General features: G+C 42.3%; 1 protein-coding gene across 1 annotated transcript in view; it reads right to left on the bottom strand.

Moving 5' to 3' along the window:
• Positions 1-15,812, bottom strand: part of LOC126183868 (polypeptide N-acetylgalactosaminyltransferase 16-like) — a gene marked incomplete at its 5' end in the record, with an annotated part of 550,930 nt that overhangs the window by 373,195 nt on the left and 161,923 nt on the right. The window lies entirely within an intron of this gene.

Here is a 15,812-nt window from a genome sequence, read left to right as displayed (position 1 = left end):
TCCTCTTCGGATGAGTTACACATCACGAGTCTTACAGTGTATATTAATTTATAGTTTAGTTTTCGTAGTTACAGGTTTAGGCGGTTGTTCCACTTCACGCCCCTTTTGGTGATGAAGAATAAAAGTTTAATGTTGCGAATGAAATTAGCAGCTTATGATCGATATTATGGTTAAACATTATCTGTTCTGTTCACAGCAATCGCATTTGCATATGCAGTGCACCAAAATACAGATTTTGTGCCGAGGTCTGAATTTTGTATTACTTCTGTTGCAATTCCTAACTAATTTCTAGGGATAACACTTCTCAATAACTATCATCTATTCGATAACAATTTTCTGGACACGTGAAACAGCAGTACAGGTACGTTCATATATCTATTTTATTGGATGGAGTTCAAATGGTTCAAATGGCTCTGAGCACTATGGGACTTAACTGCTGAGGTCATCAGTCGCTTAGAACTTAGAACTACTTAAACATAACTAACCTAAGGACATCACACACATCCATGCCCGCGGCAGGATTCGAACCTGCGACCGTAGCAGTCGCGCGGTTACAGACTGTAGCGCCTAGAACCGCTCGGTCACACTGGCCGGCTTTTGATGGAGTCTGCTGGGGTTAGAACCACTACTAATTTTTACACTGAAGTGACAAAAGTCATGGGATATCTCCTAATATCGTGTCTGACATCCTTTTACCTGGCGTAGTGTAGTAAGTCGACGTGATATGCATGGATTCAACAAACCATTGTAAGTCCCTGCAGAAATTATTGAGCCATGCTGCCTCTATGGGCGTCTACAATTGCGAAAGTGTTGCCGGTGTAGGGTGTTGATGCACGAGCTAACATCTCGATTATGTCCCACAAATGTTCGATGAGGGGCAAAATCATTCGTTCCAATTTTCCAACTGGGGCCCAGTGACATGGCGCATTCCCACCCATAAAATTCCATCGTCGTTTAGGAGTATTAAGTACATGAATGGTGGCAAATGGTCTCCAAGTAGCAGAACATAACCATTTCCAGTCAATGATCGGTTCAGGTGGACCACAGAACTCAGTCCATTCAATGTAAACTCAGTCTGCACCATTATGGAGCCACCACCAACTTACACAGTGCCATGTTGACAACCTGGGTCCATGGCTTCGTGAAGTCTGCGCCACATTCGAACCCTGTCATCAGCTCTTAACAACTGAAATCGGGCCGCGCGGTCTAGGGCGCCTTGTCACGGTCCGAGCGGCTCCCCCCGTCGGAGGTTCGAGTCCTCCCTCGGGCATGGGTGTGTGTGTTGTCCATAGCCTAAGTTAAATTTAGATTAAGTAGTGTGTAGGCTTAGAGACCGATGACCTCAGCAGTTTTGTCTCATAAGATCTTACCACAAATTTCAAATTTTCAAACTGAAATCGGACTCATCTGACCTAGCCACGGTTTCCCAAGCATCTAGGGTCCAACCGATATGGTAGGGAGCTCAGGAGAGGCTCTGCAAGCAATGTCGTGCTGTTAGCAAAGGCACCGCGCCGGTCGTCTGCTGCCATAACCTATTAACGCCAAATTTCGCCGCGCTATCCTAACGGATACTTTCGTCGTGCGTCCTAAACTGATTTCTGCGGTTATTCCAAGCAGTATTGCTTGTCTGTTAGCACTGACAGGTCTACGCAAACGCCGCTGCTCTTTGTCGTTAAGTGACGGCCGTCAGACACTACGTTGTCCTTGGCGAGAGGTAATGCTTCGGAGTTGGTGTTCTCGGCACATTCTTGATTTCGGAATACTGAATCCCCTACGATTTCCGAAATGGAATGTCCCATGCGTCTGGCTCCAACTACCATTCCGCGTTCAAAGTCTGTTAATTTCCGTCGTGCGACCATAATTACGTCGGAAACTTTTTCACATGAATCACCTGAGTAAAAATGACAGCTCTCCCAATCCACTGCTCTTCAATATGTTGTTTACACGATGCTACCACCTTCTGTATATGTGCATATCTATCCCATGACTTTGTCACCTCAGGGAATTATAGGTTACTCCCTCGTCATTGCACCAGTTATTTGGAGCAAACAGAACGGAAACACTTATTTTCACGTAATACTACAAAGCGGATAGGAAACGGTATAAGCGTTTGTGTTGCATAATGCATACCATGATTATAAGCAGACAAGATTATTAATGTTTTTTGTTAAATTACTCCTTCGCACACTATTTCGTAGGAATGGAAGTTCTTCTTGTTAATAAGCACCAGCTCATTGTTGGGGTGCTCTTGGGTGATAGTTCGTAAATGCTAAGAATATTCTTACAAACCAAATCCGTGTCATAATTTCACAAAACAATAAAAGCTTCATTACTCAGTATAAAATGGGTAGATGGTAAAGTGTTTAAGGCGCTGTACTGTTGTTCGGGGACATTCGGATTTAAATCCCTTCTGACCGTCCTCGCTTAGGTGCTCCGTAGTTTCCCTTAATCGTATCAGGCGAAACGTCGGACAGTTCGTTCCGCAATACCCTTTAACCCCTTATGTCAGAGTGCTGTTAAACTCTAAAATTCCTTCTTCATTCCCTGCTCAAAACAAGTGACGGAATCGCATCGTAACTTTCACACCTTAAAATGTTACCGTTGATTCCATACAGGCAGGTGGATTATATTCACCAGATATAGTCCCAGCTAGCGCAAATTTCATAAGAACAGCAGATGTCGTATCTCGATTCCTCGTTGTATAACTTAATCGGCCCACGGTGCTGTGACGTGCATACACGAAGAGCGACAGCACATACGTTAGTGTGATGTGAGGAATATGGGTGCCAGCTTACATCCGGAAAAAATATTTACGTCTCTTCTACGCTCACCGGTTTAAGGACGTCAAAATGTTTGTTCAGTCCGGTCACTTTCACACTGTGAAAGTTTCTTCACATTTCCGTTGCACCAATGATGTAGAAAGAGTTGACGTGAATATCTTCCTTAATTCTGAATCTTCTCACGTCGACTAGTTTTGCTAGTAGCGCCAAATCATCCAGCGTGAAAGTTGCACCCGTTGCAGCGTTGAATTTAATTCGTCCTCCAGCCATCCTGATGTATGTTTTCCATATTTTCGCGCACAACTTCCTTCAACCACGTCGCCAATTTATTTCCTCCAGCAAAATCAGCTGACCATCATGGAAACACACTTATTCTTCTCTTCTTGTGCCTGTATTCCGCATCGGAATGGTTATTAAGGGGGTAGGACGTCTAAAGGGCCGCCTTGGAGCAGGAGAGGCACCACAGGATATTTAAATTTCCATTGTCTATGATTTCACAAATAAATTCATAAAACTCTGTCAGCATAACCAGGAAGGATTCAGGATTCACATTCATAACAGTGGCAATTCAAAAACATAACAAATTAATTTTTTGCATGTGAAACTTCATCATTTTGTCACTTACTATTGGCTGCATTTGTTGCTATAGGTACATTTTTCTACATAAGTAAGAGAGATTCTTCGATGAATTTTGCATAGCATACAAACCATACTTACAGGTGTACAAAACTATCGAATTTTCCAGATATATTAAAAATTGTGGTAAAAACTGAGGTAATTAACTACAAAATTTGAGTTTTTTCTAAACATGAAAAAAAATATAACAGCTGATCGATTAAAAAATAAATACATAAAATAAATATTAAAAATATTAAATAAATATATAATAAATATAATAAATTAAATAAATATTAAATAAATAAATTAAATTAATTTTGGAGTTTCATACACCTGTAAGTATGGTTTGTATGCTGTGCTAAATTCATCGAAGAATGTCTCTTACTTATAGCAACAAATTCAGCCAATAGTAAGTGAAAAAATGATGAAATTTCACATGTAAAAAAAAGTATTTTGTTATGTTTTTTAACTTCCACTGCTATGAGTGTGAATCCTGAATCCTTCCTGGTCATGCTGACAAAGTTTTACGAATTTCAAAAATGGTTCAAATGGCTCTGAGCACTATGGGACTCAACATCTTAGGTCATAAGTCCCCTAGAACTTAGAACTACTTAAACGTAACTAACCTAAGGACATCACACACACCCATGCCCGAGGCAGGATTCGAACCTGCGACCGTAGCAGTCCCGCGGTTCCGGACTGCAGCGCCAGAACCGCTAGACCACCGCGGCCGGCTTTACGAATTTATTTGTAAAAGTATAGACAGTGTAAACTAAAAGGTCCTGAGGTACCTCTGCTGCTCCAAGTAGGCCTGTTTGACGTCCTACCCCCCTTTACGGATAGGGCGCGGTTAGTTTAAGGGGTAGCCGGATACCCTCCATGTTGCCACCCCGTTACTCCCCGGGACGGAATACGCGTACCCCAACTGTCTATAGCGTTATTCGTGAGAAAGTGAGCGAAGTGTTGGAAATGTTTGCGAATCGTGTAACTGAGGCGGGACTTGGGTACCAGCAGGGTATGTGGAAACCCTGCGGAATGTGGGAAACCTCCTAAAAATTACAACCGAGATGGCCACCACACCGACCCTCGTAGTTAATCCTCTGGGATGATTCGATCTGGAACCGGCGTACCTCCTCGTCCCGCCAGCGGCGCTTTAACACGCACGGCTATCCCGATGCGTATCTTCTACAGGACAGGCAGTAACTGTGCTGAGTTTAGAAGTGACAATGTTAGTAACAGTCTTCCTAGGGTACAACCGTGCCCCACAGACGAGTACGTTCTCCTGCTGAACAGCGTCAGCCTACAGGGAGTTAGGTGGACATATCGACGGCTTTCTGCTCAAGTTCGGCACAATATATCGGAGGTGTGAAACGCACAACTGTAGAACAGACGCATGTCAAGATCGACGCATTGTACAGAGAGTGATGGCCGACTGGGATGAAGTCCGAGCACATGTTGGACCTAATGTAGACCTTTGAGAACCGTCTGCCTTGCAGCAGGAAAACCACCACTGACGTCCGCAGCTCGTGGTCGTGCGGTAGCGTTCTCGCTTCCCACGCCCGGGTTCCCGGGTTCGATTCCCGGCGTGGTCAGGGATTTTCTCTGCCTCGTGATGACTGGGTGTTGTGTGATGTCCTTGGGTTAGTTAGGTTTAAGTAGTTCTAAGTTCTAGGGGACTGATGACCATAGATGTTAAGTCCCATAGAGCCATTTGAACCAACCACCACAGACGCCACGCCTCTGCCAAACACGGCTACTCCGTGAAAGAAGTGACTGCAGAGTGGAATGGCGCTCCGTTGTCTTCAGTGATGAGAGTAGGTTCTGTCTGTATGTGACGTACACGTGGAAGGCGTAGGCCTGGTAAGCTGCCCAATCCGAGTGCATTCGCCCACAACACTGTCGTTCCTTCTCTAGATTGTCGCACAGGTGACAAAATGGTAGATATCGAAATAGATGACACAGGGATAGAAAAACAATTAAAACCGCTCGAAAGAGGAAAGGCCGCTGGACCTGTTGGGATACCAGTTCGATTTCACACAGAGTACGCGAAGGAACTTGCCCCCCTTCTTGCAACGGTGTACCGTAGGTCTCTAGAAGAGAGTAGCGTTCCCGTTTCCAAGAAGGGTCGTCGAACATTTGTACAGAACTATAGACCTATATCTCTAACGTCGATCAGTTGTAAAATTTTGGAACACGTATTATGTTCGAGAGTAATGACTTTTCTGGAGACTAGAAATCTACTCTGTAGGAATCAGCTTGGGTTTCGAAAAAGACGATCGTGTGAAACCCAGCTGGCTCTATTTGTCCACGAGACTCAGAGGGCCATAGACACGGGTTCCCAGGTAGATGCCGTGTTTCTTGACTTCCGCAAGGCGTTTGATACAGTTCCCCACAGTCGTTTAATGAACAAAGCAAGAGCATATAGACTATCAGACCAATTGTGTGATTGGATTGAAGAGTTCCTAGATAACAGAAAGCAGCATGTAATTCTCAATGGAGAGAAGTCTTCCGAAGTAAGAGTGATTTCAGGTGTGCCGCAGGGGAGTGTCGTAGGACCGTTGCTATTCATAATATATATAAATGAGCTTGTGGATAACATCGGAAGTTCACCGATGTTTTTTGCGGATGATGCTGTAGTATATCGAGAGGTTGTAACTATGGAAAGTTGTACTGAAATGCAGGAGGATCTGCAACGAATTGACGCATGGTGCAAGGAATGGCAATTGAATCTCAATTTAGACAAGTGTAATGTGCTGCGAATACATAGAAAGAAAGATCCTTTATCATTTAGCTACAATGTAGCAGGTCAGCAACTGGAAGTAGTTAATTCCATAAATTATCTGGGAGTAGGCATTAGGAGTGATTTAAAATGGAATGACCATAAAAAATTAATCGTCGGTAAAGCAGATGCCAGACTCAGATTCATTGGAAGAATCCTAAGGAAATGCAGTCTGAAAACAAAGTACACTTGTTCGCCCACTGCTTGAATATTGCTCAGCAGTGTGGGATCCGTATCAGATAGGGTTTACAGAACAGATAGAGAAGATCCACGGACAGCAGCTTCGTTACAGGATAATTTAGTAATCGCGAAAGCGTTACGGAGATGATAGATAAACTCCAGTGGAAGACTCTGCAAGAGAGACGCTCAGTAGTTCGGTACGGTTTCGAGAACATACCTTCACCGAGGAGTCAAGCGGTATTTTGCTCCCTCCTACGTATATCTCCTGAAGAGACCATGAGGATAAAACCTGAGAGATTAGAGCCCACACGGAGGCGTACCGACAATCTTTCTTTCCGCGAACAATACGAGACTGAAACAGAAGGGAGAACCGATAGAGGTATTCAATGTACCCCCACGCCACACACCGTCAGGTGGCTTGTGGAGTATAAATGTAGATGCAGAGGTAGACACCCAAGTCCCCTCCAGGGCTTAATGGTATGGGGGCCATCAGTTAACAACTGGCGCTCAAGTTTGGTGTTTCTGCCTGGTAAACCAAGCACTGCCCGCTACGCTGCATAGGCTGTTACACCCGTGCTGCTGCCATTTCTTCGACAGGAAGGTGATGTGCTTTAACAGAATGCTCGTCTACATACAACTGCTGGGACACAACGTGCTCTTCGTGGAGCATTCCTCATTATAAAGATATCGTGTACAACTCCCATCAGATCATTTTTTGGCGAAAAATTCGTGTTAGTTTATTGACTATAAGCAATTATATCACCACGAGTCACATAATATCAGTTATAAACGGTCGTTGTGGTAGAAGGTGTATCGAACCTACTATTCTTCGCCATGTTCTGTCAATTAATTGTTACTTTCCGGAAACAGAGGAAACATTACATTAGCCTCTTTTAGGTTCTTTTTAATGACAGGCCTAGGAATCACATGTCCCGTAGATTGCCCAGTGTACCAATGTATCTATCATGTACAGAGAGTGGTCAAAACAGTCTGAAATGCTTGTAAGAGTGTTGGAGGGTAGGTAGCGCTGAGAAATAATTATAAGGAAAAAAATTCGATACGTTGCGCCGTTTCTGAGTTAATTAGCACTGAAGTTAGCCAATCAGGCCGTTGTGCGCGCAAATTCGATAGGTCCACCAGAGGCGGTGTCATCAAATGTGTGCTTCGTTTGGTTTCCTAAGACCGAACAAGAGAGCGACACAAAAATTGGCCCTGGGGCCGTAAGTAGGGATCGAACCCGAGCCCAAACTGTGCAGTCTCGTGCGCTATTATCTACGCTATGAGGACACCTGATACTAATACTGTATATGGTGGGCCACTTGAATTTGTGCTCGCAGCTGCCTGATTGGCTAACTTCAATGTAAATTAACTTGGAAACGGCGTATCGTGTCAAATTTTTCTTAAAAGTTATTTCTCAGCAAAATCTATCCTGCAACGTTCTTGCAAGATTTTCAGACTTTTCCTGAACACCTCATCTATCAAAGAATTAACGACAAACAATTTCTAATCTTAGTTCGCATATCGACGCTAAAACATATTCCGTAAGTTTGCTCTTGCAACTCAGCCTGCGCACGATCTCCACTCCACACTCTCTACCACATTTATTTAGACCTTATTTTTCCTCGTAGGTATATGTAAATTACATAATAAAAATATTACAGATTAAACCTGTGAAATAAGTTATGAGCAGACATTTGAGTCCAGTAGAGCCTGATGGAAGTGTCACCTTTTGTGAAGTATTAGTTTGTAATCGGAGGTTCTAAATAATGTAGATGACAAAAATTAAGCGACAAATGAACGGAAAATACGGTAAATTCATATTCATTACTATTTTTAAGTTAACATTTATCCGAGACACCATTCTAGCAGATGAACAGTTGTCTAGTTTTTTTATGAGCAGATGGAAAACTTAAGAAATGTAAGGTAAAACTCCAAATTGTAGTCTTTGTAAATGTAGTTTAAAACAGAAGCGCGTCGGACATAGAAAAATAAACATAGAAAAATGATAAACATATATCGACTGGAGATGGTTTATTGTTATTGATTACCCTGAATTAAGAGCTAAAGTCACGGTACAACAGCGGACAAAAAAAAAGTTGACATTCCAAATCGTTTTAATCACTTCGACTACCGTTTTTCGCGGTTATTTATGTCAATATGCTGAAGACGTGAGCATCAGGCATTGTGAAAATCGTGCTTTAGTTAATCAGTCAGATACTATCTCCACAATGTTATTTATGTCAATATGCTGAAGACGTGAGCATCAGGCATTGTGAAAATCGTGCTTTAGTTAATCAGTCAGATACTATCTCCACAATAAGGGTCCGACATCACAATGTCTCCCAATGAACTTACTGTGTTTGTTATTCAGAATTAAAATCGTGTATGTTAAATGATCTCGTAAACTACTGTGCAAAGTGGTGCTGCAGTTACTTGTCAGGTGATTTGTTATAAACAGGAGTATACACTATGCAGATCTTAAGATTCATGTCCTCCTACACGAAATCTGAACAGTCAGAGACCCGCCGTGGTTTCCGATGAACGCATATAACCTTGATACTTGCACCGCCAAGGTGATCTGCTGAGACAATTCATTACCTGCACGTGCACCTGGACAACCGGCCTTGACAGTAAATTGGAGAAGTACTGTTATTTTTTTTTCATTTGGACGTAATCTGATTTAATTTCAGTGTGCGATAGAAGAAAATTGCTTCCTGTGCAACAGGTACAGATAAGTAGCAGTACTGGTGGTTCTGTTTTGCAGATGCTCAATACTGGACATTCTAGTTTTCAGTAATATACCACGGTAGAAGATATAGCAATCTTTCTGGGACATACCCACAGTGATCAGTCGCTTAAAAATGCCGTTAAGCGCTGCACGATACAACAATGCAATCCGTTATTCTAAGAGGAAGATACACAGCGCTTGACATTCATGATAAACAAGAACTGTGTTCTGGGGCTGGCGTGAAGCAGGGTCATGCTCGAGGTGCAAGCCGGAAATGACCAACATGCCTTTCCTAGGTTGTACTCTTCCTAAAACACCTCAAATTTCGAGGGAAACTTTCAATCTATCACTAACAAAGGAATAACAGTGATTTTAAAATGCAGAGGCATAGACGTTCTAATAATGGTCAGTATAATTTATGCGTAAAACTCTGTATTTGTGTAGATCGATGTTTGAAAGTTTACGAACGCAATACTACACAAGCCCAATGCCACAGTGTTACAGACAACCCTAACCTGTAGATAAAAAAAGAGTCCGAAATGATGTATTATTTGACTGTAAACTAAAAATTAACTAGTGTGTTTGCGGTATTTTTACTGGTGGCGGAGGACAGTGTAATGAACAACATTACATCAGTATTTACTTCATTTGCAGACTAATAATTATAGCTATTGGGAGTAATATGTTTTTAGGTTGGTTAGTACCTCCAAGTACATGTGGCAAGAGCAAGCCATTAATGCTTTTTTTCCCTGACCATCAGGTCAGGTATTGAAGTTTGGATGCTGGACACAAAATGGTTAGTCTGTACTGACAGGCGTGGTTCACTTAGAGGTACAATTACGACCGCGCAGAAAACATCAAGTAGCAAATCATGTGACGTGTTTGTGGAAACGCAGAGAAAAAACAACTAACACACTAAAAAGAGTACGTATAAAGGTAACAATGATCACAATATCTGCACTTAAATCCCTAACATCGTACATATTAACGCACGCTACTACAAGGTCACATTACCGAAAACAGAAGCTGCTTTATTTATAGAAATCGAAACAAAAAGTAGTTGTGTTGTACGTTCTTCCCTCATTCATCACTGAAGTGCAAATGCAGAGTCTGAACGAAGTGATAAAACACAGCGTAATGGGACATGTTGTACACTTGACACAAAATACATGTCGACGTGCTAAATCGTTTTCGGTGCATCCGCACAGCAGCAGTCCAGAATAAAAATTCACGTTATCCATTTACTTTCGACGAACTGCTCCATTCCGTTAGATTTTAATCTATTCGTTGAAATCCACATTCGTATTTCGGTGATGAATAGGGTAAAAACATACGACAACACAACAACGTCTATATTCGGAAATATGATTGAAAGTATTGCATGCCTCCAATGAAAGCATTCTAGTCCTCGTGCCGAAAAGAAAAATAATGTAAATATGACAAAACCAATGGAATACATGAACGCCATACACAAAAAAGATTAGCAGACGGTTTCCATATTGAAGTGCCGTAACCGAAGCAGGTGAAGTTGTGGATTTTCCTGCTTCCTCGCTTAATGAAATGAACATGAATTGCTCTCGATTCTTTTGTGTGTCATCATTAGGAAGGTATATGGCCTCCTGTTTTCTGCACGGAAGCATGTGTACATCTACAGCGATTTTTCCGTAAATTTAGAATCGATCGTTGTTTAGTGTACTTGTAGAATCGTCTGGATATCTCATTTACTAGGAAGGAAGGAAGACTATGCTTTAACGTCCCTTCGAGAACGAGATCATTATAGATGGCTGTCATATACAGAACAATGCAGTAATTAACACTTCGTTACTCTCAAAACATCCGTCAAGTGCAGTCACTGTACACTGATTGCCACCTGATGACCCCCCTCCCCCCCCCCTCTCTCTCTCTCTCTCTCTCTATATATATATATATATCCCCCACCCCACCCAACACACACACACACACACGTACGTACGTGCAAACGCGAGCGTGTTTGCACCGCGCAGAGAGAGCCAGGACAATGGGACTTTGTGTTCCAGAATTCTGCCCTTAAACGGTTTTCCATGCTATAGATAAAACTTTCTCCAACAAAAAGTAAAGATCTTCCGCGAGGAGCAATTGTTCCTTCCCTGTAGGTAAGCTGGAAAGCATTATATTATGAATATTATACACATACTCTGGGTCATAAGTTGAATGGGCGCACCCACGCACTCATTACAGATTTTATGTTATTACTAATAAGGGGTGTCTCACGACGATGAAGGAAAATACAAGTGAGGTTTGTTGGAGCGGTCCTTTTCGCAGCAGCGATATCAACTGCGCGAGTCGCGAATAAGGAGTGCGGTTAATGATACCACAAAACAAAGTAAACAGAAGATAAAAACGAAGTACCATTTTCAGTGTTCAAAGTAGTCCCCTCTGGCCACAGAGATCTTTTCAATACGATTACAAAGCTGCAAGAAACTTTCTGTGAAGGTTTATTTCTTCATTGACAGACGCGTTGATGTCGCATTGCGGCTGCTGCACGTTAACTCACACTATATTATGGATGTCTGTCGAAATGTAATGTAGAAAGGTGCACACTCCCCTCCCGTCATGGTTGTCTACTCAGCACAGAATCAAACTTATAGCACTGTGATGATAGTTTGCAGAAAAATTTGAAATGCGTTAAATGTTTCTATGAAATCAGTTTCTATTTGCAGTCCTTTATCCTCGGCAATCACGTTACGTAGCAAAGAGCTTTCACTTATATTCTGTTGACTATTTTTGTACTTGTTGACGGGCAGTCCGAGTATGGCACACAAACAGATTCCTTTAAGTCCCGAAAGCGTTTGATGGAGTCATAAAGACTTTTTTAACAGGTCGTCTGTTCCGTACATTTTCACGAACATCGCAAGCGCCTGCGACCTCGTTTTTCGCAATTCATAAAAATTAATCTGCGTTCTTACGGGTTGTCCCGTAGTACTAAGACTTCGCTACGTTCGAGCGACCACAGCATTCAGAACAGCTCCAACGTAGTGTGAACGACTCGATGTGGTACTTTTCGGCACGCCCCTCCACGTACACACCCACGAACTCATTTGTTTCGGATGTTGTCATTTAGATGTTATCTACCCACGTAACATTGTAAACGTATATTTATGAACTATTTTAAACGAAGATTAACACTGATAATGATGACATATTCTGTTCAGAGAGGCCGCAATTGTGTGATTAATTATATACAAATTAGTGTTACATATCTATTTTTAGATCTGAAGATAATCACTGTATGATGGAAACTCCTTATCATTTGTGACGAATTACAACTGAGACTGTTAAGATAATTTTTTTTAAATTAACATGTTCATTAATTCTTTCGTCCCCCCATTGTGTCCTTACCTTGTCGTGGCGGTGGGGCGTGCTTGGTCAAATGATCCTGAGAGCTAGGCTGGGGGTGGGTTTGCTAAAGGTGATGCTCCAGACTAAATGGGACACCCCCCACACTGTAAAAAAGATGATTGTTACGATATACCAAGAAATAGCCTAGGACTCGGCACGGAACAATGGAAACGACCCCAGCAAATTTGGTGTCACCGCCAGACATCACACTTGCTAGGTGGTAGCCTTTAAATCGGCCGCGGTCCGTTAGTATACGTCGGACCCGCGTGTCGCCACTATCAGTGATTGGAGACCGAGCGCCGCCACACGGCAGGTCTAGAGAGACTTACTAGCACTCGCCCCCAGTTGTACAGCCGACTTTGCTAGCGATGGTTCACTGACAAAATACGCTCTCATTTGCCGAGACGATAGTTAGCATAGCCTTCAGCTACGTCATTTGCTACGACCTAGCAAGACGCCATTACCAGTTACTATTGATGCTGTAAAACATGTACCGTCCAGAGCGATGTTTCCCAATTATGGATTAAAGTTAAGTATTCCAGCAGCTACGTATTATTTTTGCTAGTCTCATTTCCCTGTCCTGTTCCAGACCTCACGCCAGCCTGCGTGAGCTTAAACGCGTGCCTTTCGGCTTCCTCCTAGTGGATTGGCTGTCTTGCCAGTCCACAGCACAAATCAAAGGAGGTTAATAATGCCAGCAGATCACGGAACAAACATAGAGTGAAGTGTGGGACTTGGAATGCAAAAATACTATTCTCACCTGGAAATGTTAAGGTCCTTGATGAAGAACTGAACAGGTACAGGCTAGACATAGAGGCACTACAAGAAACGAGATGGCCTGCAGAAGGAATGCACAAAGAAAAGTGGTATAGCCACTTCTCCAGTGGAACTAAACAAGGTAAACATCAGTTTGGAGTGGGCTTTGCAGTAGCGAACAGAGTACGGGGAAAGATCATTGACTTCAAGGCTGTTAATGAAAGAATATGCTGGATAAGAATAAAAGGAAAATTCTACTACTTAACTCTGGTTTTATTCCATGCACCTACAGAAGATAAAGATGACGGTGAAAAAGACAGTTTCTACGAAGACCTAGAATCAGTGTATGAAGATGCACCATCATACGATGTGAAGGTTTTCCTTGGTGAAGCCAATGGTAAAGTAGGAAGAGAAGATATATTGAGACCTTACGCTGGCCTTCACAGTCTGCATGATTCCTCTAACAACGATGGAATGAGACTAGACAAACTGACAGCTTCAAAAAAATTAAGAATGATGAGTATCTACTTTCCTCGCAATGACATCCATAAGACAACATGGAAGTCACCTGAACAAGAGACTTAGAGCCAAATAGACCACATACTTGTGGATGCCAGACACAGAAGTGCTATCCAGAATGTAAAATCTCAAAGAGGTGCAGAAATAGGATCAGAGCATTACCTTGTCGTGACAACCATACAGGAGAGAATAGAAAGCCGTAACAGCAGGAGAAGAGAAGCAGACCAGAAAATAAATGCAGACCTACTGAAAGAGGACCACATTAAGGAAAGATATACACTTGAAATTGGAAACAGGTTTGCTTCCACAGAAGAAGAAGAATAAGATGATATTGAAATGTTTTGGTCGAGAATCAAGACAGGTTTAAAAGATGCTGCAAGTGAGGTGCTGAAACCAATGAAGAAAAGGAGGAAGAGCAGAGGATGGTTTACTGATAGGTGTAGAGATGCAGTCACCAAGAGAAAAGCAGCGAAACTGTTATGGCTGACAAACGAACAGAATGAAAGAACAAGGTTGGGACACATGGAAGCAGCTAGAGAAGCAAGACAAGTTCTTCGAACAGAAAAGCGAGAGTTCATAAACAGCAAAATAAAACTGGCGGAAGTCAGTCAGGTTCTTCAAGAAAGGATACAGGATTGAAGTGATCAGAGGTCAAGAAGGACAGATAATCACAGATGAAATGGACGCTATGGAGGAATGGAAAAACTACTTCGAAAACCTCCTGAATGTGGATGCTACATGAATGCTACAACAGAAAATGAAGAAGAAGAATCATATAGAGAAAACAGAGGTACTGTAAGTATGAATTACCAAGCATGGAAGAGGTAAGAGCAACCATAAAATTGCTGAAGAGGGGGAAGGCACCAGGAATAGATGGCATACCTGCAGAGATGCTGAAGGAGGGAAGAGCTAGACTATACCACTTAATCTGCTTAATTTGAAAGAAGGAAAGGATCCCAGACGAATGGAAGGAGTCTGTCATCTGCCCTAAACTAGAGAAAGAGGACCCAACGAGATGTAGCAACTATAGAGGAATCACACTACTATGTAGAGCATATAAGATTTTGAGCATTTTGTTACTGAAGCAACTAACACCACATGTCGAGAAAGTACTGGGATTCCAAAAAGCAGGTTTCAGAAAGGGAAAGTCAACTGTAGACCATTTACATACAATACGGTAAGTGCTAGCAAAGAGCTGGGAATTCCGAAAAAATGTTCACTGCATTTTTGTGGACTTCCATAAAGCATATGATAGTGTGAATAGACAAGCAATTTGACAAGAACTCGAAAGGGCTCAAGTTCCCAGCAAACTCACAAAACTGACACAGATATGTACCCAGGAGACAACATGCATGGTGAAAGTAAATGGAAACATATCAAAGAATTTCAAGGTGAGTACTGCCTCTCCACTTTCCTGTTTAACCTGGTACTGGAGAGAGCCCTGAGAAAGGTATTAAGCCTAGAGACAGGAATACAGCTGGTAAGAAGGACCAACGCCCTGGCCTATGCAGATGATGTAGTTTAAATAGCAGAGAAAGAACAAGACCTGGTTCAGATTACAAGCACATTAATGGAAGAGACAATGAGAGCAGGCCTGAAGTTGAATATGGATAAGACAAAATACCTCGTAGTTAGCAGAGAAAATGGAGGATAAAGTCTTTGAAAGGGTAAAAGACTTTAAATATCTCGGAGCTATACTCAATGAGAGGAACGAGATAGACCAGGAAATTACCAGACGAATACAAGCAGGAAACAGATCAAGGTTTGCACTGGGAAAGCTGTTAAAGTCCCTGCTTCTATCGAGATCCTCAAAGACAAGATCTACAAGACAATAATACAACCTGCAGCCTTGTATGGAGCAGAGACCTGGACCATTACCCAAAATATGAAAAGAAAACTCCTGACATTTGAGAAACCCATCCTCAGACAGATTTTTGGGCCAGTGAAGGATGGAGACGAATGGAGGAAAAGAAAGAACTGTGAATTGCAGGAGCTATACAAGTCGATGGACATCGTGGCAGTGATCAAAGGAAGAAGACTGACGTGGTGTGGACACGTAATGCGTCGAGAAGGC

The sequence above is a fragment of the Schistocerca cancellata genome, chromosome 4 (assembly GCF_023864275.1).
Source record: "Schistocerca cancellata isolate TAMUIC-IGC-003103 chromosome 4, iqSchCanc2.1, whole genome shotgun sequence".
NCBI classification, from domain to species: Eukaryota; Metazoa; Arthropoda; class Insecta; order Orthoptera; family Acrididae; genus Schistocerca; species Schistocerca cancellata.
The sequence above is the reverse complement of the archived record's forward strand: the minus strand, read 5'-3'. Positions and strand labels throughout refer to the sequence as shown.